The sequence below is a fragment of the Scyliorhinus torazame genome, chromosome 2, assembly GCF_047496885.1.
Source record: "Scyliorhinus torazame isolate Kashiwa2021f chromosome 2, sScyTor2.1, whole genome shotgun sequence".
Classification (NCBI taxonomy): domain Eukaryota; kingdom Metazoa; phylum Chordata; class Chondrichthyes; order Carcharhiniformes; family Scyliorhinidae; genus Scyliorhinus; species Scyliorhinus torazame.
The window spans coordinates 238,564,134-238,581,750 of NC_092708.1; the positions used below are offsets into that span (position 1 = coordinate 238,564,134).

Sequence of the window (17,617 nt, forward strand, 5' to 3'; positions counted from 1 at the left end):
CGGGTGGGCAGGAAAGGCTTACACCCTGTGGAACACAAAGTCAAGGCCATTAAGGAGGTGCCAGCCCCATCAAAATATGACAGCTAACTCCTTCCTAGAGCTGATAAACAATGGGAAATTCATCAAGCTTGGCCTCTCTGCTGTCACCCTTATATCTGCTGCTAAAAAAAACCCAGAAGTGGTAGTGGAGGCGCTACAAAATGAGGCCTGCAAGAAAGTAAATCGTAACTGTTATCATCAAATATACGAGCCCATTATGATTCCAAGAAATCGCTTATGCTGACATGCGTTGCCTCTCTTTATGGGGTGGAAGCAGCCCTCTTGCAACATTCATAGAACTACAGAATCCCTACAGTACAGAAGGAAGCCATTCAGCCCATTAGGTCTGTGCTGACCCTTCGAAAGCTGACCCTACCTCGGCCCAATCGCTGCTCTGGCCCTATATCCCCATCCAACCTTTGGACACTAACGGGCAATTTAGCATGGCCACTCCACCGAACCTGCACAGCACCTTTGGACTGTGGGAGGAAACCGGAGCACCCGGAGGAAACCCACACAGTACGGGGAGAAAGTACTGTCAGGCCAGGGACTGGAGCCTAACCATAAGTGAGGGCACCAGTACCAGGGGGAACTAAGGAAGCTCCTTATGTACAAAATTGCGCACCTGAAAGTATCTGAACACATTCCCTCTCAGAGCTGGAACCTCTGGACTGGGAAACCTACCCTCAAGAAACATATCCTTAAACCTCTCCAACCTCTCCCATGCCCTGAACTTTGAATCTAAAGCAGAAGGCTCAAACCTATGGTTCCTACAAATTGGCGCCAACAGCGACATAGAGCCTAACTGATTCAAAATCCTTAAAGAGGCTATTATCACTGGGATCGATGAAAATTTTATCCGAGCGAACGGGAGAGTGGAGCCATACCAGGGCCCATCAGACTCGATCCTATGCGCAAAGCCTCCTCAATCCACCACCATATAGAGTCTGGATCTTTAAACCACCCTTGAACCTTCTCAATGTTTGCCACTCAGTAATAACAGAGAAGATTAGGTAGCACCAACCCCCACAATTGTCTATTCCTTTTCAGAAAAGACCTGTGAACCCGAGTGGTTACCCGCCCAAACAAAAGTAGATATTAACTTATTGACCCTACCAAAGAAAGCCTGAGAGAGAAATACTGGGAGACACTGGAACAGAAACAAAAACCTAAAAACCTTGGGGGGGGGTTCCAGATAAAATTCACTCTTGTAAGTCTGACATTTTGTAATAGTGACAGACCACATGCCTTTGTTGTGCCTTTTCATAGAGGATAGGGAAATTTGTCCTATCGCTTTGGCCAAGATCCAACATTGGGCCTTGTTACTGGCAACCTACAAATACTCACCTCAAGGACCACCCTGGGACATGAATAGCCAATGCGGACGCCTGGAGTCAACACCCACTGCCCACAAGCCTGGCCCTTCTGCCGATGTTAGAAGAGGTCACCATGACATTGAATTTTCAAGGCACCTTGTCAGTATCTGCAAAACAGATGAAGGCTTTGACACAGAAGGACCCTACATTGTCCAAATTAAGATGCATGATCCTTAATGGCTGGAACGGAGGACACTTCTCTGATGACATGAAGCCCTACCTCACAAAAAAGGAGAACTGAGTGTCGAGGATGGTATTATCCGGAGGGGATCCCAGGTAGTCCTCCCCCGCCCAGGTCAGTGCCCCGTCCTAATGGAACTGCACAATAGTCACCCTGGAATTTCCAAAATGAAGATTCGCGTGAGGAGCTAAGTCTGGTTGCTGGGCTCGACACGGATATTGAGGACTTGGGTCAAGCAATACACCTTCTGCCAAGAGAACCGCAAGATCCCTGCTTCGGCCTCTTGACACCCACGAGAGTGGCCAGGAGACCATGGGTGCGGTTAAATGTAGACTTCGCTGGTCCATTTTTACATTCTATGTTCCTAATCATGAGAGATGCCCATAAATGGATGGGCCCCTCTCTGCACACTTCCATCTCTGCATCCTGGGCTCCATCCATGCCCGACAATGTGGGGGCCTGGCGTCCTTCCCTGCTGCCAGGGGTTCCATCGGCTGGTGCTGCGCATGCCAGCGGCATATTCCGCGGCACCTGTCCGGCGATCCTGTAAGGGCTACAGGTAGTTTGGGCCCTATCCCCGTAACCTAACCTGCACATCCCTGGACACGAAGGAGAAATTTATCATGGCCAATCCACCTAACCCTGCACATCTTGGTACGATAGGAGGAAACCGGAGCATTCAGGGAAAATCCGTGCAGACACGAGGAGAATGGGCAAACTCCACACAGACAAGGCCGGAATCGAACCCGGGTCCCTGGCACTGTGAGGCAGCAGTGTTAGCCACTGCGCCATCACACCATCAAGTGGCATTTCAGAGGGCAAAGGAATGATGACATTTGGTGGGGCCTGTAACTGGAGGAGTGAACGACATTAGCCAGTATTTTAAGACAGCTTTTACTGAATCTAATGACAGTCAAATGGATCAGTGTTGTTCATACTCAAAAACCATCAAACTAACCCAAATATATCTATACATTCTCTAATTAATGTGCATCATATTCTCATGGATGGATTATTCATATCTCCTGTCTGCTATGTAGCCAAAATCCCTTCACTGGCTTTTTAGGACAAGGCAGCTGATTAATATATTCGGCAAACCTTTTTAATTGGCACATGGCTGTAGGTCTGAAGTCAAATCCATGAGTCTTGTAACAAATAAAGTAAGGATGGCAGGTTTCCCTCCCGAAAGGACATTAGCGAGCCTAATTAATTTGACAATGGCATCTTGGTCACCATCACTGAGACTAGCTTTTGAAGCCCAGATTATTAATTGAATTTAAATTCCATTTGCAGTCTAAGATTTGAACCCTTGAACCCAGAGCACTAGCCTGGGCCTCTGGATTAATAGTCCAGTGATAAAACCACTAGGCCACCGTCTCCTCTGAGAAAAGAGTGTGTTAGTGAACGTGACATTCACTCACTTCCCCCATCGCAGTTCAAATTCATTCTCCTCAAAATCCCAAGCGAGCAGCAAATGTAACTGTTTCATTTTAATGGCAGTAGTAGAATGGTCAGGTTCCTGATGTTTCTCCTCATCTCCAGCGAGTCCGTCATTACTGCTGCCTCCACAAGGTCGAGTGGCTCGTGTGCTTGCTGGATGGTATCAGATAAAAGTCTAATTCGAGTTCAGCTTTCATTACTTTAGCTTCGCCTCGGTGGCCAATGACCCAAATCATCCTTGGCGAGCCAGTCCAAGGAGGTAAAGATAAGACTTGGATTAGCATTCCGCTTCTGGGCAGCTAAATTTTATCCTCTATACAAGTCAAACCAATCTTTGATTTCAAACAGCAATTTTCCTGCCTTGTATTAAATGTAGCCTATGCTAGGTAACTTGATATAGTTCTTAGGAGCAAATCACTCAGTTTCTTTGATATGTTCAGGGCTGTTTTTAACTGTGGGCAATCCCTAGGTTTTATAAGATTTATAATTTGGTGAATTATAATCATAGACTCCCTACAGTTCAGAAGGAGGTTATTTGGCCCATCGAGGTGGCACCGACTCTCTGAGAATGTACCCTAGCCAGTCCCCCAACCCATCCCCTGCGAAGGAAATCTGCTATCCTTACCTGGTCTGGCCTACAGGTGACTCCAGATTGACAGTGTAGCCATCTCAGATGGCCACCTGCAAAGGACCATGGGAATTATGGCCAACCCAGGACTCAGACAGACTCAGAGCTTGTGTGTGTATTTGCAACCCAGATAGCTAGACGTGATCGAAACCCCCGCTCGTTTGCTTTCTAATGGCCCATTTCCCGAGAACAAAAGAACTGTATTCAGGTAACCGATACAGATACAGACTAATCGGCGCCACTCCCTTTACTCAGGGAGCCCAAACAGCCAAGGTCAATGACCGCTAAGGACACGCCCAACCATCAAGGCACCTGCCCCTTTATTGGCCAAAATCGAAGGCAGTGATCGAAGCCTGTCGAATTATTGAGTCCAAGTTAAGGATCTCCCCAAAGAGTGCAAAATCCCAGAGGGATAAGAAGAGTCACAGCCATGTGCTCAGTCTCTGTTGGATGCGGCCTATGCCAACCCAAGTGCAGCATAACGGCCAGACAGACAAGTTCAAGACCAATGATCGCTACCAGACGGATGAGCCCAGCAGAAACAGAGCCATCTCTTCCACCCAGCCACACAAGATCCGGACAAAGGCCTTGACCATCTGCATAGGGCCGGTTGCCCTGAAGTTAAGTATAGGTTATTGTAGTTGTTAGGTGTAGTTTAACTTATAGTGTTTTGTGTTGCATGTCGAAGTAATCCTTGTGTGTAAATAAACCATCTTTGAACTTGAACTGACTAACTGGTTGTGTGGTCCTTGGATCGATATCCGGTAAAGCCATGTGGTGGTATCATTTGATACCTGGCGACTCTAAAGACCATCATTATTAGTTGGCAACATTATTGGCGACTCTGGTGCCGACTGGCAACATTATTGGTGACTCTGGTGAGATATAACATCATATCATAAAGAGCAGCAACAGCAATGTGGTTTACTCTTACCTGCCCGCTGAAGGGCCAAGCAAGTCACAATGTTCAAGGGACAAATAGGGTTTGGCAACAAATGCTGGCCTCGCCAGCAACACCCACGTCCCATGAAAGAATAATATCCCCACTATTGTGGCTTCTCTTTTAACCCTTCCCCTCTCAAACCTGGTCCCCAGCCCCTTATCTTTAGATGAATGGACCTTTTCTGGGGGGAAGGGGGGGGGGAGTGGGAGAAGAGGGGTATGCGTATACGGCACCTAGTAAAATCTAGCCTGATGAGTTCAAATCTTGCCAAGATAGATGTGAACTTGAATTCAGTAAAATTGGTAAACTGAAAATAGAAAAGTGACATGAAAACTATTGTTAAAAACATAAGCCGACTTCCAGTGGTGGCATGTAGGAGGAAGTCGCATGCTGGGCGGCTTCTGCTCGATGCTTGATTTTTGAGAATTTAATGCCCAGTCCCAGGGGCAATTTTCCATCAAGTAAGTGCAGGGAGACATAAGGAAGGAGGGGGTTGTCCTAAAACCAAAAGAAAGCCGCCATGAAGAAGGGGGCGAGTGATGGTTCGCCGTCGAGCGAAAGGGTCAGCTCGGTAACTGGAAAGGTGGCGGAGGCTGGGTCGCTGGGTGGGCCGCATTGTTCACAGCAGAAAAGATGACCGAGGTGATGGTTTCGGAATTTGCAAAACAGTTCGCCAAGCAGATGGAGGTGATGAGCAAAGAGGTGATGGCGGCATTGAAGGTGCTGGTAGAGGAGGCGATTGCCCCAGTGAAGGCTGTGGTGTTCAGGTGCGGGAGCAGGGTGAGAATTTTAAGGGGGTGGAGAAACCCTTGTCACAACACAGCAATCGATGAGTGAGGAGCTGCAGAGAGTGGTAGGGGCCAACGAGGGTCTGTAAGCGCAAGTGCAGGACCTGGAAAACAGATCTAGGCGGCAAAATCGGAGGATCGTGGGCCTGCCCGAAGGAGTGGAGGGCCCGAGGATGAGAGTACTTTGCCAAGATGTTGGCAGAGCTGTTGGGGGAGGGGGGAGGTCCCTCATAGTACGAACTGGATTGGGCTCATCGGTCATTGAGGCCTAAACCAAAGGCGAATGATCTGCCAAAAGCAGTGTTTAGTTGTTTCCATAGGTACCACGTGAAAGAGAAGGTCCGGAGTTGGGCAAAGCAGAAGCAGGAGGTGCAGTGGGCTGGAGTTGGTAAACGTATATATCAGGATTTAACTGTTGAGTTGGCGAGGAGGCGAGCGGCCTTCCGCCGAGTGAAGTCGGCACTGTATAATAGCGGTGTGCAGTTCGACGTAGTGTACCCAGCTAAGTTGAGGGTGACCGACAGCTCAAAAGACTTTTACTTCAAGATGGTGGAAGCGGCAGAGGCGTTTGTGAAAGCAGAAGGACGGGGCAGAAGTGAGAAATGGGACTGAGGTTTGGTCTTGGACTGAGGGTAGGGGGGGGATAGAAGATTGTATATAGTTCTATTTCTTATTTCATGTTGTTATATGTGTTAAATGGGTGAAGTTGCCTATTTGGGTAAAAGGTGGGGCTTCTTTTTTTTGCAATGATGGTTTTCTGGGGTTTGTGTGTTTGCACTGGGTTTGTTTGTTTGAAGGGGATTTCTTTGTTTTCCTGGGATTGGGTAGAGGAGAGGGAATTGGAGGGGAGTGGGGCCTGGGCAGTGGCCTCCACACTAGTAAGCCCAAGCTGGCTAGTGAACGGGAGTGAAGTGGGGGAGGGACTGCGGTCTTTGGAACCTGGTCGAATGGGTTTCGATAGGCCTAGTAGGTATGAAAAGTGGGGGGACGGGACCGATACTGGGTGAGGTATTTTTGAGAGGAAGTGGATGAGGGGATTCTGGGAGGGGGATGAGGGGATTCTGGGAGGGGGAGGAGGGATTCGATGGTAACAATGGGATGTGGCGGGTCAAGCCCCGTGGACAGGGCCCGGAGTTATGATGATGGGAGAATGGAGGGGAGGGGGGGTTGAGAGATCCCCGGTCAGGATAGTTATGTAGAATGTCAGTGAAGAGTTCAATGGTCTTTGCGCACCTAAAAAGCTTAAAGGCTTGATGTTGTCATGCTACAGGAGACTCATCTGAAGGTGAAAGACCAGGTGAGGCTCAGGGCTGAGTGAGCCAAGTATTTCATTCAGGGTTCGACAGCAGGATGTGGGGAGTAGCTGTTTTGGTTGGTAAGAGAGTGATGGTTCCACATGGAGAAGATGATGACGGATGAGTGGTGCAGATATGTGACAGTAACAGAGACGTTGGAGGGGAGGCTGGTGGCACTGGCAAGTATGTATGGCCATAACTTGGATGATGCAGGATTTGTGAGGAAGGTGTTTGGGGCCATTCCAGACCTGAATTTGCACGAGGTGATAGTGGGAGGGCATTAGAATTTGGTACAAGTGCCAAGGATGCATAGGTCATAGCCACGCTGGCTCACCCATTCGAGGCGGGGGGTGAAGGCGCTGACTGGGCTTACGAGGGAAATGGGAGGGGTAGACCCGTGGTGTTTCTTGCACCTGAGGGAAGGGAGTATTCGAGGATAGACTTTTTTGTAGTAGGGAAGGCATTGCTGGCGGGGGTTAGGGGATCAGAGTATTCAGCGGTAGCAATCTCGGTTTACTGATTGACTGTTAATTTTTTTTTTACCTGGAATATATGGTGGATGTTTTGGTCTGTATATTGAGCGGGATGCTGTTTTTGTTTAGGGCAATTGTTACTGTATTGTTTGTTTTTTCTTTTGTTGTTTATTTGATGAAAATGTTGAAAATGAGGAGAATAAAACGTTTTTTTAAAAATTGTTAAAAACATAACTGGTCCACAGGTGCCCTGCAAAACCCAGCACCTCTACAAGGTCTGAGCTGCAGATCTAATGCTAAGTAACAACGGTGATTATGAATGCCCCTTGGCCAACTGGTGATAGGAGATAAATGGAATTCGCTGGTAACAACCATCTCATTGGAACCAATCCTTTTTTTCAGTAGAAACCTGGAGTGGATGGAATTTTGAGGATAATTTAAAGAGGATAAATGATGTGTAAATTTTTTTTATTAAAAAAAAAAAAATTTAGAGTGCCCAATTCATTTTTTTCCAATTAAGGGGCAATTTAGCGTGGCCAATCCACCTATTTGCACATCTTTGGGTTGTGGGGGTGAAACCCAAGCAAACACGGGGAGAATGTGCAAACTCCACACGGACAGTGACCCAGGTCCGTGATCGAACCTGGGACCTCGGCGCCGTGAGGCAGCAGGCTAACCACTGTGCCACCGTGCTGCCCAATGATGTGTAAATTTCTCCCCACGATGCCATGTCTTGCCACAGGTGGGGGGAAAACCATGTGGCGTGCAACTGAACCATCCTGCAGAATGGAAGTACTTGTACACCTGCCAATCTGTTCCCAAGCAGTTAATTATATTGTCATACCACAACTGCAAGAACATTTTTATGAGAACACTCACGTCTTTTGTTTCCAAGGCGTCAAGCATCCCAATGAGGTGTGTCCACAACATGGCCCAACAGGTTTGACTATCAGCCCGTAAATCCTTCCAATACTCCTGATGGCAAGTGGTGAGGACTGGTCGATCGCACTGTGGTAGGCAACAGCAAAACGATGGCAGTACTTTGCCAAGTTTCATTGTGGGACAATCTAATGGAAGGCCATGATTGCGATGCGTAGGGCATAGGGCATGCATCGGGCACGGTACCTCAAGGAAGAGAAGGTATCGTTTGAATGATTGGACAGTGATTCATCTCATTGCGTGTGCACAATAGTTATGACCGTCTTCTGGTTAAGTGACTTTTTGCCACTTAATTCTTCTGAAGCAAAAATTAAATGAGGGGAAAACACTAGCCACCCTACACCAACGACCACCAGATCCTAAAGCTGGTACACTTACATTCAGTCTTGTACATTGGATTTGTACATTGGATTTTAAAGTGCAACTGCGACTCCTCCATGGCATTTAAAACTCAGCTGGTAAAGAAGCTTTAGCCTGCAGATGTGTGCATAATAAAGGTAGCCAGGCCATTAGATTTAATTAGTTTCAAACAACTGTCAATCAAAATCCCAATTATCCAAATGAAGAAGGTCATTCAATTACCTTACAAAAATATTTATTCAGCATAAAATACACAGCATGGAGCCCTTAACTGGCAATTCATTAGGAAATAGTGGCAGCTAGCAGGGAAGATAATTTTCTGACACCAGAATCCTCCTCAAAGACCATTCTTGCAGAGAAAATGAGGATTAATTCATAGCTTTAAAGATTTGCACAGTTCCACCAGGCTGCATCAAGTGTCCTGGCGCACTGTGAATAGTTTAAAATGTATAATGCAAAATACTGTCTATAATTTATATAACACAATATATATTATAAAATTCATACTTTAGACAACATTTAAATATATATATGCTTTATAAAAACAATCAACCATAATGAGATCCTTCTAAATCTGCTGACTTGAATGTTTCAAAAGGCATCCAGCCAGTCACTACCTATTTAATACGAGTGGAAATGAGAATAGAGGCAGGTTGGCAGCGTGTGGAGCAAGTGAGGTAAACAGTTTAAATTCAGGCAGTGCTGGTACTTCTTCATAATTTATCCTGACCTCTATAATTTACAGCACTGCATCAAACTGTGCCACTGAATTCCCAGAGCTTTTTGTTTCAGTCACAGTACAAAAAAACGATACTGTGCCTTGCCTTAACAATTTGTCATACCAGTACCACTGATTGACATTTTGATATATCTAACGAGCTTCCTTTTATAAATAATACACCATTGCGAATCATAGACTAACACTACAGTACGAATCCCAGCACAAAGTGCAACCAAAGATGTTTACCAAATCCAGGTTACCTCCCAGAAACCCCAAAATCAAGAGGCAGAGTACCTATAAATGGTACTGCAGTGTCACATGTCTGACTTCTTATGATTCTGCACTTGCTTCATTGTTGCCAACATTAAAAAAATCCTTTAATTTACTTGACAGCTTACCATGTATTATAAGTACTCCCCAACTGTTGATCACTTCTGAAATGTTAGAGACAGTTGTTCTGTGGACAACTGCAGCAACTGTTCTGCACTCAAGCATTCCAGACAGGAATATGATGGCTGACCAGCTAATCTGTTCTTGAGAAAGGCCTCAGATTTGAAGCGTTAACTCTTGTTTTTCTCTCCACAGGTTGCAGCTGACTTGGTGGCTATCGCCAGAATTCTCTGCTTGTATTTCTGAACTTTGCAGCTACTAATTGAGGGAATAATGAGAGGGCAGTGCAAAAGGCCATGGTGAGTCTTAACTGAGTGGAGAAGAAATAAGAATTGACAATGAGGGCATATCTAGTTAATCACACCAGCTTTTTAAAGTGGTTCACATTTGCCATCGAATCAACCACAGCCCCATTAGGTATTTGGCAATAACGGCCACTTGATACAAAAAAAGTGCCAAGAGTTTACAAGTTGTAAAGTTCTTGAAAATTGGCAATCCTAGTTGACAATGTAGAGGAGAGTAAAACCTCAAAATATTTCCCCAAACCCTCCAAAAACAGGTTAAATATGAAAGAATAACTGTTGTAGCATGGTCCCTTTAAGGGCATTCCTTCATGGTTCATGTGATGAGTTCCAGGCCTTTCGTGCTAGAGTACGCAAACCCCGACCAATGATAGACCTGCACAAGTCCCAGGGAGCAGGGTTCTTGCCAGAGTGAACCTGGGAGCCAGAGTGTTGACACCTGTATAGAGAATCTGTGCTTCTTCAAAAGTTATCCTTGTTAGTTGCCAATAAACACTTCATTCTTCATTACTACCATCCACCAATTATTGCCTTGAGCCACCACAGTAGTGATCTAGTCTTCCTGAAAATGTTCTGCCCTTTTGAAACTTCTTTGATCCTTCCCTATCCCATTAATGGAAGCAACCTGTCCATCTTCCATGGAGTGTGGAAGGTGCGGGTGGTGGGGGGCATGAAGAAGTAAGCACACCTTTCTCTTTTTTTTTTAAAGAAAATATTTTATTGAAGCATTTGTAACTTTCACAGTTTAACATATTGACATTTCTAAAACAACCGCGCGGGCCGACACACACAAAACCCCCTAGAAGAACAACAAACAGTAAACCCCGTCCCCCACTTCTCCCGCCCTGTCCGCAATTACCCGTATACTAGGTTCCCTGTCCTTATCTAACATCGCCATGCCTCCTGTTTTCCTCTCTCTTCCCCCCCTCTCCCCCCCCCCCCCCCCACCCCCCTCCCCCCGTTTCCCTTTCCCCCTTTCCTGCTGACGTTCAATTTTCCTTGAAGTAATCATGAATGGCTGCCAATTCCGGGCGAATCCCTGTATTGATCCTCTCCGAGCGAATTAGATTTTGTCCAGACTGAGAAACCCTACCATATCACTGACCCACACTCCTGACTTCTGGGGCTCCGAGTCCCTCCATCCCAGCAAGATCTGTCTCCAGGCCACCAAAGCACATCTTTCTCATTGCATGATAGTAGAATGACATGACAACTCTCCCTTTGCGTTCCTTAACTTTACCAACAATGTGGTTTTTGTTGCCAATATTAATATATATTTCCAAATGGCGATTCACCAGAAACGTTTCAAAGTCTGGTTTTGGGCATGTTTGCCAGCGTGTTTTATGACGGTTGCAATGCCAAGATGGAGACCGCTATTCAACGGCACTCAGTCATTTTATTGGAGCCTCGGGGAATTTCTCCCCGGTCGAGACCTGGGGCTGGATTATCTGCTCCCTGACACCAAAATCGCGTTCGGCGACGGGGCAGAGAATCCGTTTTGGCGTCGAAATCGGGAGTGGCGCCGGTTTTTTAATTCTCCGCCCCCGAAAATCGTTGTACACGTGGAGTACGCCGCGCCAAGTATCCACCGCCTCAGGCCATTGCCTGAGGCCCGCCCCACGATGCTCCGTCCCCGACCGGCCAAATTCCCAACGGCGTGGCACTCGTGTGGTCTCACCGTCCGGGATACTCACCTGGCGGCTGCCGACTCAGTCTGGTGCCGCCACAGTTGGGGGAGTTCCGATTGGTGGGCAAAGGGGGCTTCATTCGGGGCTGGGGCAATGTTTGCGGGCAGCCCCGGGCGCGCGAGCAGGCGATGCAGAGCACTATTTTGCTGGTCCAGGTCCACGGGCTGAGTCCGCCATGGAGCACGGTGCAGCCGCTGCCGGCCGTCGGCATGCGCATACGCGGCCTTTGACCCAGAAGTGCTGTGGCCCGTATCGACAGCTAGAACTGCGAGCTCTATGACGGCTGCCTGCTAGCCCCCAGCAAATGGGTGAATCTGTGGCCTTTTGACACCGGTTTTCCTGGCATAAAGACCAGAGTTGTCATGATGGCGTGCGGACTTAGTCCCAAAAACGGAGAATCCAGCCCCAGAGCTTTGAAATTTTCCAGCACTGGGAGCTGAACCCGCCAGCAGGACCAGCTCCTCTGGGATAGGGGCACAAAATTGAAAGGCTGGCCTGATCTTCACCAGCCCCCCCCCCCCCCCCCCCCCAATGTTTCTGCAGCCCCTTCATACCCCCGCTCATGGGCATGGCCCCAGACCATGACTCTGATCTGTACCAACTTGGCACCTGGACACTTTGGCATTGCCAGCCTGGCACCCTGGCAGTCCCAGCGAGGGCGTGACCCAGATTATGCTGGGCTTAGCGAGTCGGGTAACTCACGATCGGCCTGGTGCGAAAGCCGATTTGAGGCTCCCCGGGATTCACTCGTTGTGCCCCGCTCTGTGCCAGACACAACACGGTAGCAGAACCGTGTCCATTGGCTTTACTCCATATACACAGTAGGAGGAAATGCTCCACAACTATAGACTGAAAGTCCACAGAAACATTCTCAGTTCTGACTCATGGTTGGCTTATTTTCAAGCATCTGAAATTATACTCAATTTTAAAAATAGAATTAAACAAAATAAACAGAGTAAGACATCATGATGCATTAAATATGAAACCTCCTGGTTTATTTTGGTGAACATTACAGAAGCGAACTGCTATTTAAATATGCCTACAAAACGTTGTTTGTCAACCCTTTTGTAGATCATTGGAAAATAAAGTCTGGGATCTGAACCATGCAACGTATTTGGAACAAAATGTTTAACAGCTCCCTACTAATTAAGATCACCAATTTATAAATATGTTGCACGAAAGATGAAACTTGTTACTTCAAGAGGGTCAATTTTCTTTTTTTTTATAAATCACTGACAACTGTATGACAGATAGAATGTAATCGGGTAATTCAAGGGGACATCTCCAAATGGATTTGTGCGCTCAGTCTGACAACACAGATCGTTAAACAGCCTGGGCTAAGTTGCCTGAGCTAAGTTGCCTGGAGCTAGCAGCAAAAGATATAATATGCTGGTAGCTCTGTTCTGGAATCACATCCAGTTACAAACAGCCGGAGTAGAGTCATCAGTTATTTATCAGCAATGTAACATGTCCCTGTATTCTGTTTGACGAACACATACTTCTGCACAAGTAATATCTTTGAGGGGTTGAAATCCGCCCTCTTCTATCATCTCACTATCCAACTGTTTATGGTGGGACATCGACTGATGGTAAAGTTGGAAGGTGAGAGACTGTTCCTGCCAACCTCCCCCTCCCAAACAAATGGCACAAAAACGACCCTAAAAGCATTTTTATTTTTCTATGTAGACACAAGGAGCTGAATAGCTGCCTTCGAAAGAGGAAGTTGGCACCAGGGCAAGTTTTATCTCAATGACAAGCGGAAAGTTTGGAATTTTCTGGACAAAAGTCACGGGGCGACCTTTACGTGAGATTGACCATTCCTTGAGTATATACAGTACCACAGTATCATTCCAAGGTCATTGTTCACCCCTTTTACTAGCTCCGACCAACACGCCTGCCAAACAAAGAGTGAAATATGAAGAGTTTAAGTCTTCTAATTTGCACAATGCTCTCCCTCCATAGGCAACCTACAAAAAGGCAGCAATCAGGCCGAATGGGTAGATCTCTAGCAATGGTGTTCTGAAATTCACCTCAAGACACTGATGGGAATAGCCTTAGGTGAACAGCATGTTCCAGCGGTTTATGGCTCAGAAGAGCTGAAAAATCAAATTCTTGCTTTCAACCGTTCAATTGGGTCAGGTGCAACTTGGTCCAGGCAACAGAACCACCCTTGTCCAAAAGTAAAAATAAAATATAAATCAAACTTATGGCCTTTCTTTCATTGTGGTTCCAAATGGTGGTTCGAGATCCTAATTTATGATGCGGGCAATGAAATGACAAGGGTTTGTCACAAACATTAATTCAATGGATGATGTTATGAGAAAAGGAGAGGTTTGGGAAGAGTTTTGCTTAACTGAACATGAGTAGACCATAAGACATAGGAGCAGAATTAGGCCACTCGGTCCATTGAGGCTGCTCCACCATTCAATCATGGCTGATATTTTCCTTTTTTTAATAAACATTTTATTGAGGTATTTTTGATATTATAACAACAACACAATAAACAATGTACATGAAACTATAAACATTTTCTATAGTGCAAAAGCCATCTCCCTCCCTTACAGGTCACACCTTTATTACCCCCCCTACTCGGAGCTAAACTAACCCCCCTTCTGCTGACGATTAATTTTCCGCGAAGAAGACGCTGAACGGTTGCCACCTCCGGGCGAACCCTAACATCGACCCTCTCATGGCGAACTTGATTTTCTCCAAACAGAGAAAGCTAGCCATGTCCGATAGCCAGGTCTCCGACTTCGGGGGCTTTGAGTCCCTCCATGCTAATAGTATCTGTCTCCGGGCTACCAGGGAAGCAAAGGCCAGGACGTCTGCTTCTTTCCCCTTCTGGATTCCCGGGTCTTTCGACACCCCGAAAATCGCCACCTCTGGACTCACCTCCACCCTTGTTTTTAACACCGTGGACATGACATCTGCAAACCCCTGCCAAAATCCCCTAAGCTTCGGACATGTCCAGAACATGTGGACATGGTTCGCTGGTTCACCCGCACATTTTGCATACCTGTCTTCCACCCCAAAGAATCTGCTCATCCGGGCCACTGTATTGTGAGCCCGGTGAATGACCTTAAGTTGTATCAGGCTGAGCCTGGCACATGTTGCGGACGCGTTGACTCTACTCAATGCATCTGCCCATAGACCATCCACTATCTCTCCTCCCAGCTCCTCCTCCCACTTGTGCTTCAACTCCCCGGTCTGCGTCTCTTCTGACCCCATAAGTTTCTTGTAAATGTCTAAGATGCTCCCTTCTCCTACCCACCCTCTGGAAATTACCCTGGCCTGAATCCCCCTTAGCGGTAGGAGCGGGAAGGTTGACATTTGTTTACGTAGGAAGTCCCGCGCTTGCAGATACCTGAATTTGTTTCCCCTCGCCAACCCAAACTTCTCCTTCAGCGCCCTCATACTCGGAAAGCTCCCTCTATAAACATATCCCCCATCCTCTCAATCCCTGCTCTCCGCCATATTCGGAAACCCCCAACCATACTTCCTGGGACAAACCGGTGATTATTACAGATTGGGGACCAGACCGATGCTCCCAGATGTCTCCTCCATTGCTCCCAGACTCTCAGGGCCACCACCACCACAGGGCTGGTGGAGTACCGTGCCAGCGGGAATGGCAGAGGCGCAGTTACCAACGCCCCCAAACTGGTGCCCTTGCATGAAGTAGCCCCCATACGCTCCCATGCCGACCCTCCCCCACCACCCACTTCCTGATCATGGGTATATTCGCCGCCCAGTAATAGTTACTAAAATTTGGCAGCGCCAGCCCGCCCTCTCCCCTACTCCGCTCAAGCATTACCTTCCTTACCCGCGGGGCCTTGCCCACCCAAACAAAGCCAGAGATCACTTTGTTGACCTGTTTAAAAAAGGACCGTGGAATAAAGATGGGGAGACATTGAAACACGAACAGGAATCTCGGGAGGACCGTCATCTTCACCGTCTGCACCCTTCCAGCTAATGACAATGGGAGCGCGTCCCCTCTCCGAAAATCGTCCTTCATTTGGTCTACTAACCGGGCCAGAATTAATTTGTGCAGCCGGTCCCATTCCCGCGCCACTTGAATGCCAGGGTACCTAAGGCTTCCCTCTACTAACCTAAACGGCAGCTCTCCCAGTCGCCTCTCCTGTCCCCTCGCCTGGACCACAAACATCTCACTTTTCCCCATATTTAGCTTATATCCCGAAAACCGGCCAAATTCCCCTAGAATTCTCATGATTTCTTCCATCCCCTCGAATGGGTCCGATACATACAGAAGCAGGCCGTCTGCATAGAGTGAGACTCTGTGCTCCACCCCCCACCGGACCAGCCCCTTCCAGGCCCTTGAGGCTCTCAGAGCAATTGCCAACGGCTCTATAGCTAGCGCGAACAACAGTGGGGAGAGGGGCATCCCTGTCTCGTCCCCCGGTGCAGTCTAAAATAGTCCGATGTTGTCCTATTCGTCTGTGCACTTGCCACAGGAGCCTGATACAGCAACCTGACCCAGTCAATAAAGCCCCGCCCAAATCCGATTTTCCCGCCCGTTCCCCATATCTCTCGATTCCCTGATGGCCAAGAAAGGTGTGTTCATAAAGTGGTCAAACAGGTTGCGTACCAACCTGTAAATCAGTTCAAACCACACCAATGGCTGGCTGTAAGAGCGGATAGAGACTCCTGGTCAACCACACTTGAAGTAGAGTGGCGCCTCTCAAGCTATTAACCCCTGGCAATAGACTAGCGACTTGTTCCAGGAATTACTAGCCATGGAAACAGACAAAAGTCTGCCTTAGTGCACCACTCGATGCAGGCAGAGAATTGGATTGGAAAATGCTGACCTGCTGTGGAAAATTCTACTATATTTGGACTTCAAATGGTAATAAAATGGCAGACTTAAAGTAGTAGCTCCATATCTCTTGAGTAAGAAGGTTGCAGACCCAAGATTCTTGAGAGAGAGAGACTTGAGCGCATAGTCTAGGATGACACTCCAGTACGGCACTGTCAGGAGGAGCTGTGTTTTGGAGAAATCATTAAGCTAAGGTTCCCACTGTCTTCTCAACTGGACAAAGATCTCATGGCAGGATGAGGATTTAAGTATTTCTGTGATAAGTGAGTTACACCAGAGATTAAACAGTGTGAGATATCTGAGTAGTTATCCCAGAGATCAGTGTAACAGACATTCGTGTAATGTCTCTGCCAACACAAATCAGCCTATTGCAAATATAAACTTCCAGGAATGTCAGGGCTTCCTCAGGGTCCTGAAGTGCACCAGCAACGAATGCATCACCGCTCCCGATAACAGAAGATCTGGCTCGAGGACTCACGAGTACTACATTGGCAGTGAAATTGCTTTTAAAGTCAGGAAAGGCAATATATAAATAAAAGTTATTTTGCTCCCCACAATAACATGTCCAATGCATTGCAGGGCAGAACCAGTCACTGTGCGGACCTAAAGGAAATGTCCCGGGAACAATACAAATTCACATATAGCAAAGAATGGAGGGATAAAGTAAACACAGGATTTCAGATGGAAGAGGAAGTTCCCCGCCACAAAAGTCCTGATTAGGACGGAGAGCTGTCAATGTGCTGCTGGTAGCTACACCAAAGGCACATTTACCAAAAGATTAAGACTGCCAGGCAGGGGTGCCCGCATTCACATGACCTTGCCAAAGGCCAATCTTCAAGAAGCCATTGGGTCTTCACCCTTTGTAAACTCAGACGGATTGTTGTAGTTGGTTAACTGAGAGCTGTGGAGGACCAGTTGCACCAGTATAATGGAAAAGCATTTGTACAGCATTGGGTATAAACTGCAGACAACCAGATCAGGCAGTTCAAACAGTGCCAATTGTTTTGTCTTTGCAAGCTAGACTAGTGATAGGCAACTGAGGCTAGGGAGTGGGCCGCATGAGTGGCTCTCCTTCATCTCAGTGGGCCACAAGATTGAAATCAGGCTTGTTCTCTAACCATGAGCCCATGAATAAGATTAAATACATTTAATACACGCCAAATATTTCATAATGAGTTATAGCAAATGGTTAACCTTTTATACGTTGGTAGAATTATCATCAA

The 17,617-nt window shown here is 47.1% G+C and overlaps 1 protein-coding gene and 1 long non-coding RNA gene across 6 annotated transcripts in view; one reads left to right on the top strand and one right to left on the bottom strand.

Moving 5' to 3' along the window:
* LOC140396632 (alpha-(1,6)-fucosyltransferase) overlaps window positions 1–17,617 on the bottom strand; it is a 1,055,147-nt gene that overhangs the window by 363,401 nt on the left and 674,129 nt on the right. The window lies entirely within an intron of this gene.
* LOC140407859 (uncharacterized) lies at window positions 9,718–13,639 on the top strand. Its single transcript, XR_011939846.1, has 3 exons — window positions 9,718–9,872; window positions 13,250–13,418; window positions 13,526–13,639. It is a non-coding gene; the product is annotated as an uncharacterized lncRNA (long non-coding RNA).